Source organism: Phocoena phocoena, chromosome 4, assembly GCF_963924675.1.
Source record: "Phocoena phocoena chromosome 4, mPhoPho1.1, whole genome shotgun sequence".
Classification (NCBI taxonomy): Eukaryota; Metazoa; Chordata; class Mammalia; order Artiodactyla; family Phocoenidae; genus Phocoena; species Phocoena phocoena.
Genome location: NC_089222.1, coordinates 29,243,336 through 29,264,295, shown reverse-complemented (window position 1 = coordinate 29,264,295; position 20,960 = coordinate 29,243,336). Strand labels below are relative to the sequence as shown.

The 20,960-nt window shown below is 38.7% G+C and overlaps 1 pseudogene; it reads left to right on the top strand.

Annotated features, from left to right (window-relative positions):
• The first annotated feature begins 20,159 nt into the window (after positions 1-20,159).
• On the top strand, positions 20,160-20,625 carry LOC136122529 (large ribosomal subunit protein uL23 pseudogene; annotated as a pseudogene).
• Positions 20,626-20,960: the final 335 nt, after the last annotated feature.

Sequence of the window (20,960 nt, the reverse complement as noted above, 5' to 3'; positions counted from 1 at the left end):
TACATGTCTAGTAGGAGTGCATTACACTCACCATGCCCAGCCCTCTACTGCCTCTGCTATTAAGCAAATAAAACTAACAACAACTACAGTAATCACTAACATGGATTGAGCACTTACTAGGTTTCAGTCACAACGCTTTATATTCTCTGCCTTATCGATTTTCTCATCAAAAGTTCATAGTGTAGGTGCTGTTACTATTCCTTTTTTACTGATGAGAACATATTTACTGAACATGAGGAACAGAGTCTGAGAAAATGAGGCTTAGAGAAGAAATCAAAAAGAGCCACTTTCTCGGGAACACCAGCCAAAAAGGTTTCAGCCATCACCTGTATACTGATGAGTCCTAATATAAACAATTCCAGAACCGGCCCTTCCCTCCTGAGCTCCAGACCCATCTGCAGAACCTCCTGCATGATATTTCCATTTGAATAATCTGCTGAAAATCCAAACTCTACGTGCACAAAAATGAACCTATAATCTCTCCCTTCAATAGCTCCTCTCCCCTTCTGGTAATCTATACTAGGTTCTTTTTTCTTTTTACATCTTTATTGGAGTATAATTGCTTTACAATAGTGTGTTAGTTTCTGCTTTATAACAAAGTGAATCAGTTATACATATACATATGTTCCCATATCTCCTCCCTCTTGCGTCTCCCTCCCTCCCACCCTCCCTATCCCACCCCTCCAGGTGGTCACAAAGCACCGAGCTGATCTCCCTGTGCTATGCGGCTGCTTCCCACTAGCTATCTACCTGACGTTTGGTAGTGTATATATGTCCATGCCACTCTCTCGCTTTGTCACAGCTTACCCTTCCCCCTCCCCATATACTAGGTTCTTGAGACTAAATCTCAGTTCTCCCTTCTCCACCTTCCCTCCTTCTTCAACCACCACCATCAACTCTTCACCATGTCCCATGAAATGTACCTCCAAAATCTCCTATTCATGCCTTCCTCCCTCTACACTGCCCAAATCCAGCCCTACGTTGTCTCTTAACTAGAACATTACAGTAGCCACACACTTCAATCTCTCAACCACTTCATTCCTCCTCAACACACCAGTCAGCCATCTTTCCTACACAGATGGCTACATCTGTAGCATTCATACACAGCTCTGATCATCCCCATGCTTCAAACCTCTATGGGCTCAAAGCTTAGCTCAAATGTCAGCTTCTTTTTTGAAACCTTCCAACTGTGCTCCCCACCCAAAGGAGAATTAGTCATCACTAACTTTAGAGATTTTCTTTCTTAGTTCATATACTAGGATAGTATTTTTCACATTTTAATATGTGGCCATATATGTTGTGTTTATCCCCTCTCCGCCCAGATTGCCTTGATGGTAGGATCCGGACTTATTCACCTTTGTATACCCAGCATCAATCCTAGTGCTTAACATTCACATTAAATAAGTGCTTACCTAATTAATCAATCTAGAAATGAGAGATGGTAACCATACTGTATCATGTCCATGTGCTAAAACAAGCTCTAACCCTCTTCTTTTCCAAATGTAAGGACATTCATGAGGCATTTTACTACAAAAAAAATCTCACTAGATGGAAAATGGTAGTGAGAAACAGCGCCTAGTAGCTCTAGCCTGAAGCAGAGATGCCAGATTTCATAGAAACTTTGCTACAAAGCGATTTTTCAGATCAGGCTTGCATTCTACAAAGGTGTAGAGGTCAGATAACTAGCAGATTAACTTCTCGATGTACTCCCGTTTTGAAGACCTATCTGAACGTTTCTAAGGTTTCTTCTTCCCGTCTCCCTCTGCTTTATCCTTTACACCCCCATCCCTGAGAATGTTAATAGCCTTTAAAGAAATCAATATCCGGCCATGGGGCTTTTACAAGGAGCACAGCACAGGTCTGGCAGGTGAGTCATTATAGCACTGGTTATGGAAACAGCTGCAAACCTTTTTCCAGAAACATCAGCTGGTATGCGAAAGGGCAGAATGTGGCCTTAAGATGAAACCAAATGCGAAGTCGAAATTAATTTAACTTATATTTTATTTATGATTCAATGAATTAATAATCAAGGATATTTGCATGGGCAAGTTTCTGAAGCAGTAGAGTATACTTTGATTGAATTAGTATTTCCCTTCACAAGATACTTAAAATACTAGCATAATAGAGCATATTGGAGTAAAATCCAAAACTCAGTTTGTGAAAATTCTTTATACCTCAGGCAGGTATTATGAATCAAAATTTGTGAGTGGGCAGTAAGTGATGCCACAATACTTTATATAGGCTAGAGCCCAACCATGACAAGTTTTGTTTCAATGAAATTTTCTTGCACTAAAATTGCATTGAAAGTGTGGGATAGGGCTTCCCTGGTGGCACAGTGGTTGAGAGTCCACCTGCCGATGCAGGGGATACGGGTTCGTGCCCCGGTCCGGGAAGATCCCACATGCCGCGGAGCGGCTGGGCCCGTGAGCCATGGCCACTGGGCCTGCGCGTCCGGACCCTGTGCTCCGCAACGGGAGAGGCCACAACGGTGAGAGGCCCGCGTACCGCAAAAAAAAAAAAAAAAAAAAAAGTGTGGGATATATTGGTTTCATAGTGTCTGATCTAAATTAGTATCCTTAAGTATTATTTTTCTAACTTATGTGGAAGAAGGCTTTTCAAGTAAGAATTTACATAGGTTCAAGAGTGATAAAGAAGGTAGGAATAAACACTATTTTGGTACCAAGAAAATGAAGCATATACCCAAGTAGCTCTGCATTCCCAAAAGATGTTAACTATTACTACTAAAGAATTTAAGGTCTCCTTGAGCTACCCCGAACATTTAATTCCTATTTGACATGTATACATCCAGATCTTTCCTTTGCAATTATTTTCATATCTGTTCATATGCAGAAATAAATGACTGTGATTAAAGCCTTTATATTTGTATCACATTGATAACATTATTGTGCAACTTCTTTTCATCTGTCTGTGGTTAAAAACAGACAGCCTAGGGTCAAGCCCCAACTCAACCCCTTTATCACCTGTGTGACCTCAGACAAGTAACTTAATCTCCTTCCTGCTTCAATTTTCCCAACTGGAAGGTAGGGATAATAATATTACCTCCCTCATAGGGTTTTTTTGGGGGTTTTATAACATCTTTATTGGAGTATAATTGCTTTTCAATGGTGTGTTACATTCTGCTGTATAACAAAGTGAATCAGCTATACGTATACATATACCCCCCATATCTCCTCCCTCTTGCGTCTCCCTCCCACCCTCCCTATCCCACCCCTCTAGGTAGTCACAAAGCACTGAGCTGATCTCCCTGTGTTATGCGGCTGCTTCCCACCAGCTAGCTATTTTACATTTGGTCGTGTATATATGTCCATGTCACTCTCTCACTTCGTTCCAGCTTACCCTTCCCCTCCCTGTGTCCTCAAGTCCATTCTCTACATCTGCATCTTTATTCCTGTCCTGCCCCTAGGTTCTTCAGAACCTTTTTGTTTTTTTTTTTTTTTAGATTCCATATATATGTGTTAGCATACGGTATTTGTTTTTCTCTTTCTGACTTACTTCACTCTGTATGACAGAATCTAGGTCCATCCACCTCACTACAAATAACTCAATTTCGTTTCTTCTTATGGCTGAGTAATATTCCATCGTATATATGTGCCACATCTTCTTTATCCATTCATCTGTTGATGGACATTTAGGTTGCTTCCATGTCCTGGCTATTGTAAATAGTGCTGCAATGAACATTGTGGTACATGACTCTTTTTGAGTTATGGTTTTCTCAGGGTATATGCCCAGTAGTGGGATTGATGGGTCGTATGGTAGTTCCATTTTTAGTTTTTTAAGGAACCTCCATACTGTTCTCCATAGTAGGTGTATCAATTTACATTCCCACCAACAGTGCAAGAGGGCTCCCTTTTCTCCACACCCTCTCCAGCATTTATTGTTTGTAGATTTTTTGAATTCATAGGGTTTTATAAGACTTAAATGCAAATCCTTTAGAGCAGTGCTTGATACATGGCATAAACTCTTTATGTGTTGGCTTATTAGTATTATCAGATGCTATAATCTACCTTATTCTTCTTAATTTTTGAACATTATTCTGGAATTCCTGGGGATCTCTCCATCTCATGACTTTAAATACCATTCACACACAAACAGCTCTCAAGTTTATGTCTCTGAGTTGAACCTTACAACCAAACTCCAGATTTGCATATAAAACTGCCTACTTGGCTTCCCTAAAGGGATGTCTAACAGACATCTCAGAGCTACTGTGTCAAAACCTGTACTCCAGACTTCTCCCCAGCCCAGTCACTCTTTCTACTCTCCTTGCTGATCCTCTCAGAATCCTCTCGGATGCCTTTCTGTCACTCTCATCCCATATCCTATCTGTTAGGAAATTCTGGTTGCCCTATCTTCCAACTACATATTTTCAGCATCCAAACTCTTACCACATCGACCACCCCAGCACTGGTCACAGCTACAATCACTCTTATCTGGATAATTACAGTAGTCTCCAAACCGATTTTCCTGCTTCCACCTTTGTCCTTTCAGTCTGTCTTCCACACAGCAGCAGCAAGATCCTATTAAAACATAAAGCAGGGGCTTCCCTGGTGGCGCAGTGGTTGGGAGTCCGCCTGCCATTGCCCCGGTCCAGGAGGGTCCAACATGCAGCGGAGTGGCTGGGCCCGTGAGCCATGGCCACTGAGCCTGCGCATCCGGATCCTGTGCTCCGCAACGGGAGAGGCCACAACAGTGAGAGGCCCACGTACCGCAAAAAAAAAAAAAAACGAAGAAAACGAAACATAGAGCAGACCATGTCACTCTTCTACTTGAAACCCTGCAGTGGCTCCGCCTCATTCAGAGGCAACACCAAAGTTCTCACAACAGCTACAAGCCCTGCCTACAAAATCACCCCACTTCTGAACTCATCTCCTACTAGTCTTTCCTGGCTCACTCTCCTCCAGTTACCTGGCCTCCTTGCTGTTCCAGGAACCATCAGGTATGCTCTTACTCTTGCATTTTTGCATTTATTAGAACCCTAACTACATGCTCTTCCCCCAACAGGGTGTGTGTGCTCCATTTGGATGCCTGTAAGAGCCTAGAAGTTTGACTTAAGTTTTCAGTTTGTGTTTATTCAATGTTGCATAAAAATATTTAAATAAAATTCTCCGGGAACTAGTAACTCTGCATTTTGTGTGATAATACAGATCTATATTGAGCAACAGTGTATGTAATATTCTATTTATCTGTCTAACAAGATTACTTATTTAGGGCTTCCCTGGTAGTGCAATGGTTGAGAATCTGCCTGCCAATGCAGGGGACATGGTTTCGAGCCCTGGTCTGGGAAGATCCCACATGCCGCAGAGCAACTGGGCCCGTGAGCCACAGCTACTGAGCCTGCCCGTCTGGAGCCTGTGCTCTGCAACAAGAGAGGCCACGATACTGAGAGGCCCGTGCACCGCGATGAAGAGTGGTACCCGTTTGCCGCAACTAGAGAAAGCCCTCACACAGAAACGAAGACCCAACACAGCCAAAAATAAATATAGAAATAAATTAATTAATTTTAAAAAAATGGTCCACATCAAAAAAAAATCTTAAAGAAAAAATTACTGGGGCTTCCCTCGTGGCGCAGTGGTTGAGAGTCCGCCTGCCGATGCAGGGGACATGGGTTCATGCCCTGGCCTGGGAGGATCCCACATGCCACGGAGCGGCTGGGCCCGTGGGCCAAAATCATGACTCCAAAGAAACAAATCCACTATTTCCCTCATTTAAAAAAAAAAAAAATTACTTATTTAATGATAATTACTCTCAACTTTTTATTCTCGTGTGATAATACCTACAAGAGTATTTTTTTACATTGCATTAAGATATTGAAAGAAATCATGATTTATAATAAATTGGTATTTGTTTTCATATGAAAAGGTTTTATGAAATATTCATGGTAGAACCAAAGCTTATGCTATTTAAGGAAACACAAAGATATGTGCATAAATTGCTGTATTTTTAATAAAGATAATACAAGAAAAATTATAGTGCCATATTTTAAATGTCTAAACAACTTGATAATATGCGATATTATATTCTACATATTGCATAGGAATGTCCACATTATATACTATGTTTGTAAAGTATGTGTTTAATCTGCATACAAAACTAAAGTTTAGTTTATATTTTAAAATCAAACTCAATTATGTAAAAATTTTCTCTGTGGTAAAATCTATTATTTACCAGAAAATATGACTATGTAATTGAATTAAAACATTGCTTATCTAATAAATTTTAATGTACACATGCTGCATATACATTACTTTGTGGCATAAAGGAAATTATTATTTAACCAAGGTTTGAGAAAGCATGTAAATATATCCATTTCCACACAAAATGTTTGAAAGAAGACACATTATATGTACACTTCATTAAGAAGTAAAGACTATGGTATCTGTGACTTTTTGGAAAGCTGAAGTAGTTTGAGATCCATTTTTCTGAAAGATAATAAACAATTTTGAATTAAGTCAAGAAAATAATATTCAATGGTATAAAGTTACCAACCTTCTTGGGATCCAATAATGTGAATCAATTGTCTGAAACCTATAAACCATAGAAGGCCCCAAAAGTGTCTTAGCAACAATTTCAGAAGCAAGCTTGTTTAGTACAAAGCACATGTAAGAGTGATCAAATAATTCATCTTTAGAGTTTCCAGTTATTTTAATTTCTAAACTCCCTTATAAAAATATTTTAAAAGGAGTAAACTTTTCATATGATTAGCTACTATTAATTACAGATTATTTTTATCCACCATCTAAAATATTTTAGAAAATGGATGAAAGCTATTCAGGACCTGGTTCATCTATTTTATCTAACTTTATTTTTCATGTGATCAATGTTCTTCCACTTAACTTTCTACTTATAAAATATTATAATAAAGTAAGTTCATTTTAGGACATTAAGGGGCTTTGTAAATAGCCAGTTTCTCAGTTGTCACTTTAGAGGACAAGTAGGGTATCAAGTTATATTTTTTATTATGTTTATTTTCTTATAAGACCCAAACTTACATTTCAGTGACTTTTATTCAAACTCACTACTGCTGAATTGCAAAATGTTGTCTTTGTCCTTAAGACCATGACAGAGAACTTTATCTGCATTCAGATTGCCTACTGGTTTGTGGTATTTCAACAATAAAACAGCAGGATTGAAGGCTCATGATGAGAAATCTGACTAATTACCTGTTAGATGATAGATGGTTGTAGCTCGGCAGTGCCAGTCACTGAAAACAAAACACTTCGAGATATCAATCAGCTTCCTGACAAATCCAATTTCCCTCACATTCAGTGGACGATAAATGGGAATTTTACTCGACATTTACATAGCACAGAGTTTTAACTTTAAAATATGCATAATGATATTTTAATAAAAAGTACAGTTTTTTTAAGTAAAATTAGTATTTAAATACCTGACATATTCATATTGCAATCTCACAGCTTTTAAACAGATAGATGGTGGAAATAATTAACATTGTAAGTCTGTACTGTATTCCACTGAGAAGGGCAAGGTGCACTTAATAGTAGTTTTCCTATTTTCTTCTCTTCATTTCTGTTTTAACTTTTGTGGTAAACTAGTTGGATGTACACTCTACATGAGATTCAAAAAGCAGAATGCCCAATTAACACTGCCACATAACCAGCATGTGGGCAGAGTTAAAGCAAAGAGGGACTGAAGCATGGAAATTGAATGTAGGCCCAGAGAAACACCTCTTTCTTCCTTATAAGGAATGACTGCATAGTCAACATTTGGAATTTATGCTTAACTCTAAAAAGTTATCACCTTCAATATCTTATTCTGTGATTAAAAATAAGACGATTAAAGGTGGAAGGAGAATGGAGAAAGGAAGAGAAAGTGCTTCTTATTTATTGAAGAAAAATGAATTTGTAGGCAAAGTTGGAAAAGTTTGATACTAATAGTCTGAAACCAAGCATTTTCAAATGTTGTTACTGGAGGATAAGTTGATGAAACGTCATTGAAGGACCATTTGGCAATAACTATTAAAATTTTAATGTTAGACATAGCAACCTACTTCAGGAATGTCTCCAATAATTATCCTCATGTATGTCTATGAATACCCACTGTGGTATCATCCTTAATAACCAAAAAGAATTTTTTGACTAGAAATAACTTAAGTTCCCTCCACAGGAGACTGGTTCAACAAAGTATGTACAATACAATAGAACACTATTTAGCCAAACATGGTCTTTAGAAAGAATGCGGTAGATCTGTAGGTGCTGTTTTGAAACAATATTCTGGACACGTTTCAAGTGAAAACAAGTCAGGTACATCTGAGCTTTTTAACAGGATATAAATTAAAGGGTATAAATACAAATATGTGTTTGATTATGAACTGAAATTTTATGAAGGGACGCATAAGAAAATGCTAAGTGTGGCTGCCTTTAGGAAAGGAGTTTAGAGACTTGAGATAGAGGGACTGCTTACTTTCCATCACATACTCTTAAACTTGTTTGAAATTGTACCATGCTCTTTTATCTCTTTTCAATAATAAACAAATGAAACAATAAACAAGAAAGGAAAAAAGGAAGGAAGGGAGGAAGGGAGGGAGGAAATATATACACACAGAGATGGGTCTGTTTAATTCCGAAGTCCATCCCTCTCTAGCTGTTCCACAGTCAAAAACTTGGGAAGGGGGGATTAAATTTTCCAAAGTAGCCTAAATCCTGCACTTTCCTAACAGAACTATGGGAATAGAAACAAAAGACATTAGCCTGGGCTGGTACTAATGAGCTGAACTTGAACATGACCATACCCTGAGGCTGACTGCTTGGCTGTGACCTAGTCTGTGACTAAGAATTGTGATTGAGTGTTTGAGGAAAGCAGTATCTGATTCAATCCACCTGGGAGAATGAAAGGTCATTCTGCCAGCGTAGTCCTTCAAGCTTACACTTTGTCTACCCAGCCAGGCAAAGAACAGGATATGTCAGGACTAGAGAATTTATAAAAGTTTGAAAACTAGAAAACTCTCCAACTCATCCTACACAAGATATTGGAGAAGGATACCACTTCTTTCCAAGGCAATAAAACACATGTTAGTACACACATACACACACACACACACACACACACACACACACACACTCATGATGCTTTGTCCTTTCATGCACTCCTTGCAGGATAGGAATTAGATACCTGAAAAAGTCAGAGAAAATCTAGAAATGACCAAATGTACTGTCAGAGGTAACTTTATAGAAGGGATAAGTCTTCAAACAACACATGATTAAGGGACATTTATATATTTGACTGAAAATCTCTACCACTAAAGGCATTAGCACATTAAATACAAAATCAGGAGTCTAAAGTGTAAAATACTTTTGTCCCAAAGTGATAAACAACTGAGGTAGAGGTGCAGCTTGTAATGACAGGCCACCTTGGAATGAGGAGGAAGTAGAAATGGACTCCAAGAGGAAATTTAAAGCAAAATCTTTGCTTGTTTCCAAATTTTACCCAGGGCCAGTCTTAGCCAGAAAAATTGTACATAGAGCAAGACTGGAAACTTGTATCAATAGCTAGAAAAAGAGTAGTATTTTTTACCTTTTAACAGCTTTTTTCAATTAAATATATGTATATATAATCACACTGTAAAGATTATTAAGACCAAAAAACATTGCAAAATTATATTGAGAATCTTCTTTTGAAAAAGAAAACTTTTTGAAACTTTTCCAAAATGTACACCAAAAATGGGTACATTTTATTGTATGTGAATTATACCTTAATAAAGTTGACCTTTAAGACAAAGTATCTATGGCACTAATTATAGCAGTGTAGAAATTATTTGCCCTTACATATATCTGGAGAAAACTTGAATTCAAAAAGATACATGCACCCCAATGTTCACAGCAGCACTATTTATAATAGCCAAGACGTGGAAGCAACCTAAGTGCCCATATATAGATGAATGAATAAACAAGTTGTGGCATATATATACAATGGAATAGTACTCAGCCATAAAAATAGAATGAAATGATGCCATTTGCAGCAACATGGATGGAGTTAGAGATTATCATACTAAGTGAAATAAGTCAGACAGAGAAAGAGAAATATCATATGATATCACTTATATGTGGAATCCAAAAAAAGTGTTACAAATGAACTTCTTTCCAAAACAGAAACAGACTCGCTTACATATAAAACAAACTTAGCAAAAGGGAAAGGAGGGGTAGGGATAAGTTAGGAGTTTGGGTATAGCAGATACAAACTACTATGCATAAAATAGATAAACAACAAGGTCCTACTATACAGCACAGGGAACTATATTCAATATAGTAATAAACTATAATGGAAAAGAATCTGAAAAAGAATATATATATATAACTGAATCACTTTGCTGTACACCAGAAACTAACACAACATTGTAAATCAATTACCTTCAATTTATTTTTTTAATTTTTTAATTTTAAAAATTTAAAAATTGGAATTGAATAGTGGAATTGTGGCTAAACTTTTCTATGCTTTATTTAGAACTCCATTAATGTTGCTAATGTCTTAAATATTTATAATGCATAAGATCATAACACGGATGAATTTATTTATACTATAGTCAGCAAGTACGTGAAACATGTAGCAAAACATGATTTTTCCTAACTAGATTTTAAGTCAACAAATATTTGGAGAGTCTACCATATTTAATTTTATGTTGATACATTGATACAGACACAGAAGATTGATACATTGATACTGATATAAAAGGTTGAGATTCTGGTCTCCAGGAACTTTCAACCTAGTATGAAAAGTATATGCTCCTTAAAAATACATTTAATCATTTGGTTGAGTTTGAAATGGGTAAAGAGTAGTCCTCATTATTAATCCACGCATAGTATATGAATTTAGAAAAGATTGAAATTGGATCTATGTGAAGATTGAATGATGGGAAAGAATGCAGATGAGGATTACCAACATATGAAGAAAAGAAAAAACAATGTAATACTCAAAAAGAAAATCTTAATATAAGTTATGGGAAAAAAATCATAGAGAAGAAAAATACAGGGCTTCCCTGGTGGCACAGTGGTTAAGAATCCGCCCACCGGTGCAGGGGACATGGGTTCGATCCCTGGTCCGGGAAGATCCCACATGCCACGGAGCAACTAAGCCCATGCACCACAACTACTGAGCCTGTGCTCTAGAGTCCGGGAGCCACAACTACTGAATCCCGCACACCTAGAGCCTGTGCTCTGCAACAAGAGAAGCCACCTCAACGAGAAGCCCACACACCACAAGGAAGAGTAGCCCCGCTCGCCGCAACTAGAGAAAGCCCGCGCGCAGCAACAAAGGCCCAACACAGCCAAAAAAAAAAAAAAAAAAACTAAGAAAAATATAAATATAATACAGAGAAAATCAAAAGGGAGTAAAAGTATAATACTTTTTATTCAAGTTTCCCAAATAGATAAAATACACACTAACAAAGCTAGCTTATTTGAGGAATCAATTATTTGTATTATCAAATTATATATATATGTATTATATAATGTGCATTCATAGGCATTAATCTAAATATTTTAAACTATGAAGAAAATTCTAACATAAAAAGTATCTTGAGTCCTTAATAAATTTATCAAAGTTTAACAGTCATGCCTTCTGTCACTCTCTCTCTCTCTCTCTCTTTCTCTGATCATTTGTAACTCACAAAGTTTTTCAAAGGACATAGTTACCAGAATACACATTTTCCACCAAAATGTCAAATGAATGTTGAAATTAGACCCCAGAATTAGTCCACAATAGACAATAGAAGTCTTCAGAAAACTGGAATCTGCCAACACTCTTCCAACTGTGTAACAAAGCAATGAGATAAATTCACCAAAAATAATTCAAAGGGCAAACCAATGGACAAATCAATATTTGAAAAGACAGATGCAGTTGACACACTAGAAAAACAAAGTTCAAAATATTATCTTTTATTTTTAATAATAAATATAATAATTTGTTTTTAGACAAAAATATTGGCTATCTCCCTCAGCAGCAACAAATATTCAATGACTCCTGAAAAGTTCTTGAGAAATACTGATGAAGTCCCTCAATAAGAGGACTCAGGAACAGAATGACAGACTAATGGCAGACAGGAAAGGCTACAAAGAAGTCAAGGTATTGGGGGAGATAAGAAATTTGAAACATAATGAGTTAAAATGCAAATGTTTAGTGGGAGGTTGGTACTTAAATAATATTGATTCAAAGGGCATAAAAATTATGGATAAAATAATATGGAATCTGGGATTTCCTTCAAAATAATACAGGAGTTGGGGAGTGGCTGAGGGTATAGAAGAAACATTATTGGTGGTTAGTTGATAGTTGCTGAAACTGGATGATGGCTACATAGATGCTTATGGCATTTATCAGTTTTGTAAATATTTTAAATGTTCCATGAGAGCTTTTTTTAAAAGAAACAAATTTAAAAATAAGTGACCGGAGATCTTCAAGATGGCGGAAGAGTAAGACGTGGAGATCACCTTCCTCCCCACAGATACATCAGAAATACGTCTACATGTGGAACAACTCCTACAGAACACCTACTGAACGCTGGCTGAAGACCTCAGACCTCCCAAAAGGCAAGAAACTCCCCACGTTCCTGGGTAAGGCAAAAGAAAAAGAAAAAACAGAGACAAAAGAATAGGGACGGGACCTGCACCAGTGGGAGGGAGCTGTGAAGGAGGAAAGGTTGCCACACACTGCGAAGGCCCTTCGCCGGCAGAGACTGCAGGTGGCAGAGGCGGGAGGCTTCGGAGACACGGAGAGCACAGCAACTGGGGTGCGGAGGGCAAAGCAGAGAGAGATTCCCGCACAGAGGATCGGTGTGGACCAGCACTCACCAGCCTGAGAGGCTTGTCTGCTCACCCGCCGGGGTGGGCGGGGCTGGGAGCTGAGGCTCGGGCTTCGGGGGTCAGATCCCAGGGAGAGGACTGGGGTTGGCTGCGTGAACACAGCCTGCAGGGGGTTAGTGCGCCACAGCTAGCCGGGAGGGAGTCCGGGAAAGTCTGGAGCTGCCTAAAAGGCAAGAGACTTATTCTTGCCTCTTTGTTTCCTGGTGCGCAAGGAGAGGAAAGTAAGAGTGCCGCATAAAGGAGCTCCAAAGACGGGCGCGAGCCGCGGCTAGCAACGAGGACCCCAGACACGGGCATGAGACGCTAAGGCTGCTGCTGCCGCCACCAAGAAGCCTGTGTGCAAGCACAGGTCACTATCCACACCTCCCCTCCTGGGAGCCTGTTAAGATCCCCACTGCCAGGGTCCTGTGATCCAGGGACAACTTCCCCGGGAGAACACACAGTGAGCCTCAGGCTAGAGCAATGTTAGGCTGTCCTCTGCTGCCGCAGGCTCGCCCTGGACTCCATACCCCTCCCTCCCAAATCCAAAGCTGAACCCCAGGAGCTGTGCAAACAGAGAAAGGGAAATTTCTCCCAGCAGCCTCAGGAGCAGTGGATTAAAGCTCCACAATCAACTTGATGTACCCTGCATCTGTGGAATACATGAATAGACAACCAGTCATCCCCAATAGAGGAGGTGGATTTCAAGAACAATGATATATATATATTTTTTCCCTTTCTCTCTTGTTGTGAGTGTGTATGTGTATGCTTCTGTATGTGATTTTGTCTGTATAGCTTTGCTTTTACCATTTGTCCTAGGGTTCTGTCTGTCCGTTTTTTGTTTTGTTTTGTTTTTTTTGCTGTACGCGGGCCTCACTATTGTGGCCTCTGCCGTTGCGGAGCACAGGCTCCGGACGCGCAGGCTCAGCGGCCATGGCTCACAGGCCCAGCCGCTCCGTGGCATGTGGGATCTTCCCGGACCGGGGCACGAACCCGTGTCCCCTACATCGGCAGGCGGACTCTCAACCACTGCGCCACCAGGGAAGCCCCTGTTTTGTTTTCAGTATAGTTCTTAGCACTTGTAATGATGGATTTGTTTTTTGGTTTGGTTGCTCTCTCTTTCTTTTTTTATTACTTTTCAAAAAAATTTTTAATAATCATTTTTTATTTTAATAATTTTATTTTATTTTACTTTATTTTATTTTATCTCCTTTCTTTCTTTCATTTTTTTCTCCCTTTTATTCTGAGCCATATGGATGACAGGCTCTTGGTGCTCCAGCCAGGTGTCAGGGCTGTGCCTCTGAAGTGGGAGAGCCAAGTTCACGACACTGGTCCACAAGAGACCTCCCACCTCCACATAATATCAAATGGAGAAAATCTCTCAGAGATCTCCATCTCAACGCTAAGACCCAGTTCCACTCAACAACCAGGAAGCTACAGTGCTGGACACCCTATGCCAAACAACTAGCAAGACAGGAACACAAATCCATCTATTAGCAGAGAGGCTACATAAAATTATAATAAGGCCACAGACACCCCAAAACACACCACCAGACGTGGACCTGCCCACCAGAAAGACAAGATCCAGCCTCATCCACCAGAACACAGTCACTAGGCCCCTCCACCAGGAAGCCTACACAACCCACTGAACAAACCTTAGTCACTGAGGACAGACACCAAAAACAACTGGAACTACGAAACTGCAGCCTGCGAAAAGGAGATCCCAAACGCAGTAAGTTAAGTAAAATGAGAAGACAGAGAAACACACAGCAGATGAAGGAGCAAGGTAAAAAGCCACCAGACCTAACAAATGAGGAGGAAATAGGCAGTCTACCTGAAAAAGAATTCAGAAAAATGATAGTAAAGGTGATCCAAAATCTTGGAAATAGAATGGAGAAAATATAAGAAATGTTTAACAAGGACCTAGAAGAACTAAAGAGCAAACAAACAGTGATGAACAACATAATAAATGAAATTAAAAATTCTCTAGAGGGATCAATAGCAGAATACCTGAGGCGGAAGAACAGATAACTGATCTGGATGATAAAATAATGGAAATAACTACTGCAGAGCAGAATAAAGAAAAAAGAATTGAGGGCGGTCTAAGAGACCTCTGGGACAACAATATACGCACCAACATTCGAATTGTAGGGGTCCCAGAAGAAGAAGAGAAAAAGAAAGAGACTGAGAAAATATTTTAAGAGATTATAGTTGAAAACTTTCCTGATATGGAAAAGGAAATAGTCAATCAATCCAGGAAGGGCAGAGAGTCCCATACAGGATAAATCCAAGGTGAAACACGCCAAGACACATATTAATCAAACTATCAAAAATTAAATACAAAGAAAAAATATTAAAAGCAGCAAGGGAAAAAAAAAACAAATAACACACAAGGGAATCCCCATAAGGTTAACAGCTGATCTTTCAGCAGAAACTCTGCAAGCCAGAAGGGAGTGGCAGGACATATTTAAAGTGATGAAGGAGAAAAACCTACAACCAAGATTACTCTAACCAGCAAGGACCTCATTCAGATTTGATGGAGAAATTAAAACCTTTACAGACAAGCAAAATTTAAGAGAATTCAGAACCACCAAACCAGCGTTACAACAAATGCTAAAGGAACTTCTCTAGGCAGGAAACAAAAGAGAAGGAAAAGACCTACAAAAACAAACCTGAAACAGTTAAGAAAATTGTAATAGGAACATACATATCGATAATTACCTTAAATATAAATGGATTAAATGCTCCAACCAAAAGACATAGACTGGCTGAATGGATACAAAAACAAGACCCATATATATGCCGTCTACAAGACCCACTTCAGACCTAGGGACACATACAGACTGAAAGTGAGGGGATAGAAAAAGATATTCCATGCAAATGGATATCAAAAGAAAGCTGGAGTAGCAATTCCCGTATCAGACAAAATAGACTTTAAAATAAAGACTATTACAAGAGACAAAGGAGGACATTACATAATGATCAAGGGATCAATCCAAGAAGATATAACAATTGAAATATTTATGCACCCAACATAGGAGCACCTCACTACATAAGGCAAATACTAACAGCCATAAAAGGGGAAATCGACAGTAATACAATCATAGTAGGGGACTTTTTTTTTTTTTTTTTTTTTTTTGCGGTACGCGGTCCTCTCACTGCCACGGCCTCTCCCACTGCAGAGCACAGGATCCGGACGCGCAGGCCCAACGGCCATGGCTCACGGGCCCAGCCGCTCCGCGGCATGTGGGATCCTCCCGGACCAGGGCACGAACCCGCGTCCCCTGCATCGGCAGGCAGACTCCCAACCACTGTGCCACCAGGGAAGCCGCAGAGTAGGGGACTTTAAAACCCCACTTTCACCAATGGACAGATCATCCAAAATGAAAATAAATAAGGAAACACAAGCTTTAAGTGATACATTAAACAAGATGGACTTAATTGATATTTATACGACATTCCATCCAAAAACAACAGAATACACATTCTTCTCAAGTGCTCATGGAACATTCTCCAGGATAGATCATATCTTGGGTCAAATCAAGCCTTGGTAAATTTAAGAAAATTGAAATCGTATCAAGTATCTTTTCCGACAACAACGCTATGAGACTAGATATCAATTACAGGAAAAAAATGTGTAAAAAGTGCAAACACATAGAGGCTAAACAATACACTACTTAATAACCAAGAGATAACTGAAGATACCAAAGAGGAAATCAAAAAATACCTAGAAACAAATGACAATACAAACACGACGACCTAAAACCTATGGGATGCAGCAAAAGCAGTTCTAGGAGGGAATTTTATAGCAATACAATCCTACCTTAAGAAACAAGAAACATCTCAAATAAAAAACCAAACCCTACAACTAAAGCAATTACAGAGAAAGAAGAACAAAAAACGCCCAAACTTAGCAGAAGGAAAGAAATCATAAAGATCAGATCAGAAAAAAATGAAAAAGAAATGAAGGTGACAATAGCAAAGATCAATAAAACTAAAAGCTGGTTCTTTGAGAAGATAAACAAAATTGATAAACCATTAGCCAGACTCATCAAGAAAAAAAGGGAGAAAACTCAAATCTATAGAATTAGAAGTGAAAAAGGAGAAGTAACAACTGACACTGCAGAAATACAAAGGATGATTAGAGATTACTACAAGCAACTATATGCCAATAAACTGGACAACCTGGAAGAAATGGACAAATTCTTAGAAATGCACAACCTTCCGAGACTGAACCAGGAAGAAATAGAAAATATGAACAGACAGATCACAAGCACTGAAATTGAAACTGTGATTAAAAATATTCCAACAAACAAAAACCCAGGACCAGATGGCTTAACAGGCAAATTCTATCAAATATTTAGAGAAGAGCTAACACCTATCCTTCTCAAATGCTTCCAAAATATGGCAGAGGGAGGAACAGTCCCAAACTCATTCTATGAGACCACCATCACCCGGATACCAAAACCAGACAAAGATGACACAAAGAAAGAAAACTACAGGCCAATATCACAGATGAACATAGATGCAAAAATCTTCAACAAAATACTAGCAAACAGAATCCAACAGCACATTAAAAGGATCATACACCATGATCAAGTGGGATTTATCCCAGGAATGCAAGGATTCTTCAATATATGCAAATTAATCAATGTTATACACCATATTAACAAATTAATGGAGAAAAATCATATGATCATCTCAATAGATGCAGAGAAAGCTTGCAACAAAATTCAACATCCATTTATGGTAAAAACCCTGCAGAAAGTAGGCATAGAGGGAACTTTCCTCAACATAATAAAGGCCATATATGACAAACCCACAGCCAACATGGTCCTCAATGGTGAAAAACTGAAACCATTTCCACTAAGATCAGGAACAAGACAACGTTGCCCACTCTCACCACTATTATTCAACATAGTTTTGGAAGTTTTAGCCACAGCAATCACAGAAGAAAAAGAAATAAAAGGAATCCAAATTGGAAAAGAAAAAGTAAAGCTGTCACTGTTTGATATGACCTGACACTATACACAGAGAAACCTAAAGATGCTACCAGAAAACTACTAGAGCTAATCAACGAATTTGGTAAAGTAGCAGGATTCAAATTTAATGCACAGAAATCTTTTGCATTCCTATACACTAATGATGAAAAATATGAAAGAGAAATTAAGGAAACCCTCCCATTTACCACTGCAACAAAAAGAATAAAATATCTAGGAATAAACCTACTTAAGGAGACAAAAGATCTGTATGCAGAAAATTATAAGACACTGATGAAAGAAATTAAAGATGATACAAACAGATGGAGAGATGTACCATGTTCTTGGATTGGAAGAATCAACATTGTGAAAATGACTGTACTACCTAAAGCAATCTACAGATTCAATGCAATCCCTATCAAATTACCACTGGCATTTTTCATAGAACTAGAACAAAAAAATCTCACAATTTGTATGGAAACACAAAAGACCCTGAACAGCCAAAGCAATCTTGAGGAAGAAAATTGGAGCTGGAGGAATCAGGCTCCCTGACTTCAGACTATACTACAAAGCTACAGTGATCAAGAGAGTATAGTACTGGTGCAAAAACAGAAATATAGATCAATGGAACAGGATAGAAAGCCCAAAGATAAACCCACGCACATATGGTCACCTAATCTTTGATAAAGAAGGCAAGAATATACAGTGGAGAAAAGACTGCCTCTTCAATAAGTGGTGCTGGGAAAACTGGACAGCTACACATAAAAGAATGAAATTAGAACACTCCCTAACACCATACACAAAAATAAACTCAAAATGGATTAAAGACCTAAATGTAAGGCCAGAAACTATCAAACTCTTAGAGGAAAACATAGGCAGAATATTCTTGGACAGCAAGATCCTTTTTGACCCACCTCCTAGAGAAATGGAAATAAAAACAAAACTAAACAAATGGGACCGAATGAAACTTAAAAGCTTTTACACAGCAAAGGAAACCATAAATAAGACGAAAAGACAGCCCTCAGAATGGGAGAAAGTATTTACAAATGAAGCAACTGACAAAGGATTAATCTCCAAAATTTACAAGCAGCTCATGCAGCTCAACATCAATTAAACAAACAACCCAATCCAAAAATGGGCAGAAGACCTAAATCGACATTTCTCCAAAGAAGATATACAAATTGCCAACAAACACATGAAACAATGCTCAACATCATTAATCATTAGAGAAATGTAAATCAAAACTACAATGAGATATCATCTCACACTGTTCAGAATGGCCATCATCAAAAAATCTAGAAACAATAAATACTGGAGAGGGTGTGGAGAAAAGGGAACCCTCTTGCTCTGTTGGTGGTAATGTAAATTGGTACAGCCACTATGGAGAACAGTATGGAGGTTCCTTAAAAAACTAAAAATAGAACTACCATACGACCCAGCAATCCCACTACTGGGCATATACCCTGAGAAAACCGTAATTCCAAAAGAGTCATGTACCAAAATGTTCATTGCAGCTCTATTTACAATAGTCAGGACATGGAAGCAACCTAAGTGTCCATCGACAGATGAATGGATAAAGAAGATGTGGCACATATATACAATGGAATATTACTCAGCCATAAGAAGAAACGAAATTGAGTTATTTGTAGTGAGGTGGATGGACCTAGAGTCTGTCATACAGAGTGAAGTAAGTCAGAAAGAGAAAAACAAATACTGTATGCTAACACATACATGTGGAATCTAAAATAAAAAAGAATAAAAGGTTCTGAAGAACCTAGGGGCAGGACAGGAATAAAGATGCAGATGTAGAGAATGGACTTGAGGACACAGGGAGGGGAAGGGTAAGCTGGGACGAAGTGAGAGAGTGGCATGGACATATATACACTACCAAATGTAAGGTAGATAGCTAGTGGGAAGCAGCCGCATAGCACAGGGCGATCAGCTCAGTGCTTTGTGACCACCTAGAGGGGTGGGATAGGGAGGGTGGCAGGGAGGGAGACACAAAAGGGAAGAAATATGGGGACATATGTATATGTATAACTGATTCACTTTGTTATAAAGCAGAAACTAACACACCATTGTAAAGCAATTATACTCCAACAAAGCTGTTAAAGTATATATATATATATAATATATACACACAGAATGCATATGTATGTACACATACTAGTATATATAAAGTAGGTAAACAACAAGGACCCACTGTATACCACAGAGAACTATACTCAATATCTTGTAATAACCTATAATGGAAAAGAATCTGACCGAATCACTTTGCTGTATACTTGAAACTAACACAACATTGTAGATTAACTATACTTCAATAACAATTAAATAAATAAATAAATAAATAAAGTGACCCCTTTTCACAAAGATGGCGCCGAAGGCGAAGAAGGAAGCCCCTGCTCCTCTGAAAGCCCAAGCCAAAGCAAAGGCTTTGAAGGCCAAGAAAGCAGTGTTGAAAGGTGGCGTCCACGGCCACGAAAAAAAAGGAGATCCGGACGTCACACATCTTCGGACGGCGCAAAGCACTGCGGCTCAGGAGGCAGCCCAAATATCCTCGGAAGAGCGCCCCTAGGAGAAACAAGCTTGACCACTATGCCATCACCAAGTTCCCCCTCACCACAGAGTAAGCCATGAAGAAAATAGAAGACAATATCACACCAGTGTTCGTTGCGGATGTCAAGGCCAACAAACACCAAATTGAATAGGCTGTGAAGAAGCTCTATGACGTTGACATGGCCAGAGTCAACACTGATCAGGCCTGATGGAGAGAAGAAGGCATATGTTCCACTGAGTACGATGCTTAGGATGTTGCCAGCAAAATTGGGGTCATCTAAACTGAGTCCAGCTGGCTAATTCTAAACATAAAAGTTTTTGCTATAAAATAATAAATAAAAAATAAAAGTAAGTGAAAAATGGGGGAGTGGGGATAAAAGAGACTCTTAATTAAAGCATCCATATAATTTATTGTCCTAACTGGAACATGTCAGGAATGAAAGGGAACCGTATTAATAATTTTAACTGCTACAGGCCTAAGCCAGTGCTGTGCTGGGCAGTCCTGGATGTATGGTCCCTCTACTTTTTACCAGCAGGTTTCAAATATCAGACTAATGTGATTTAAGATTTGTTACAAAAACAGGAAACGAAGAGAACAACTTGTAAGTGAGAACGT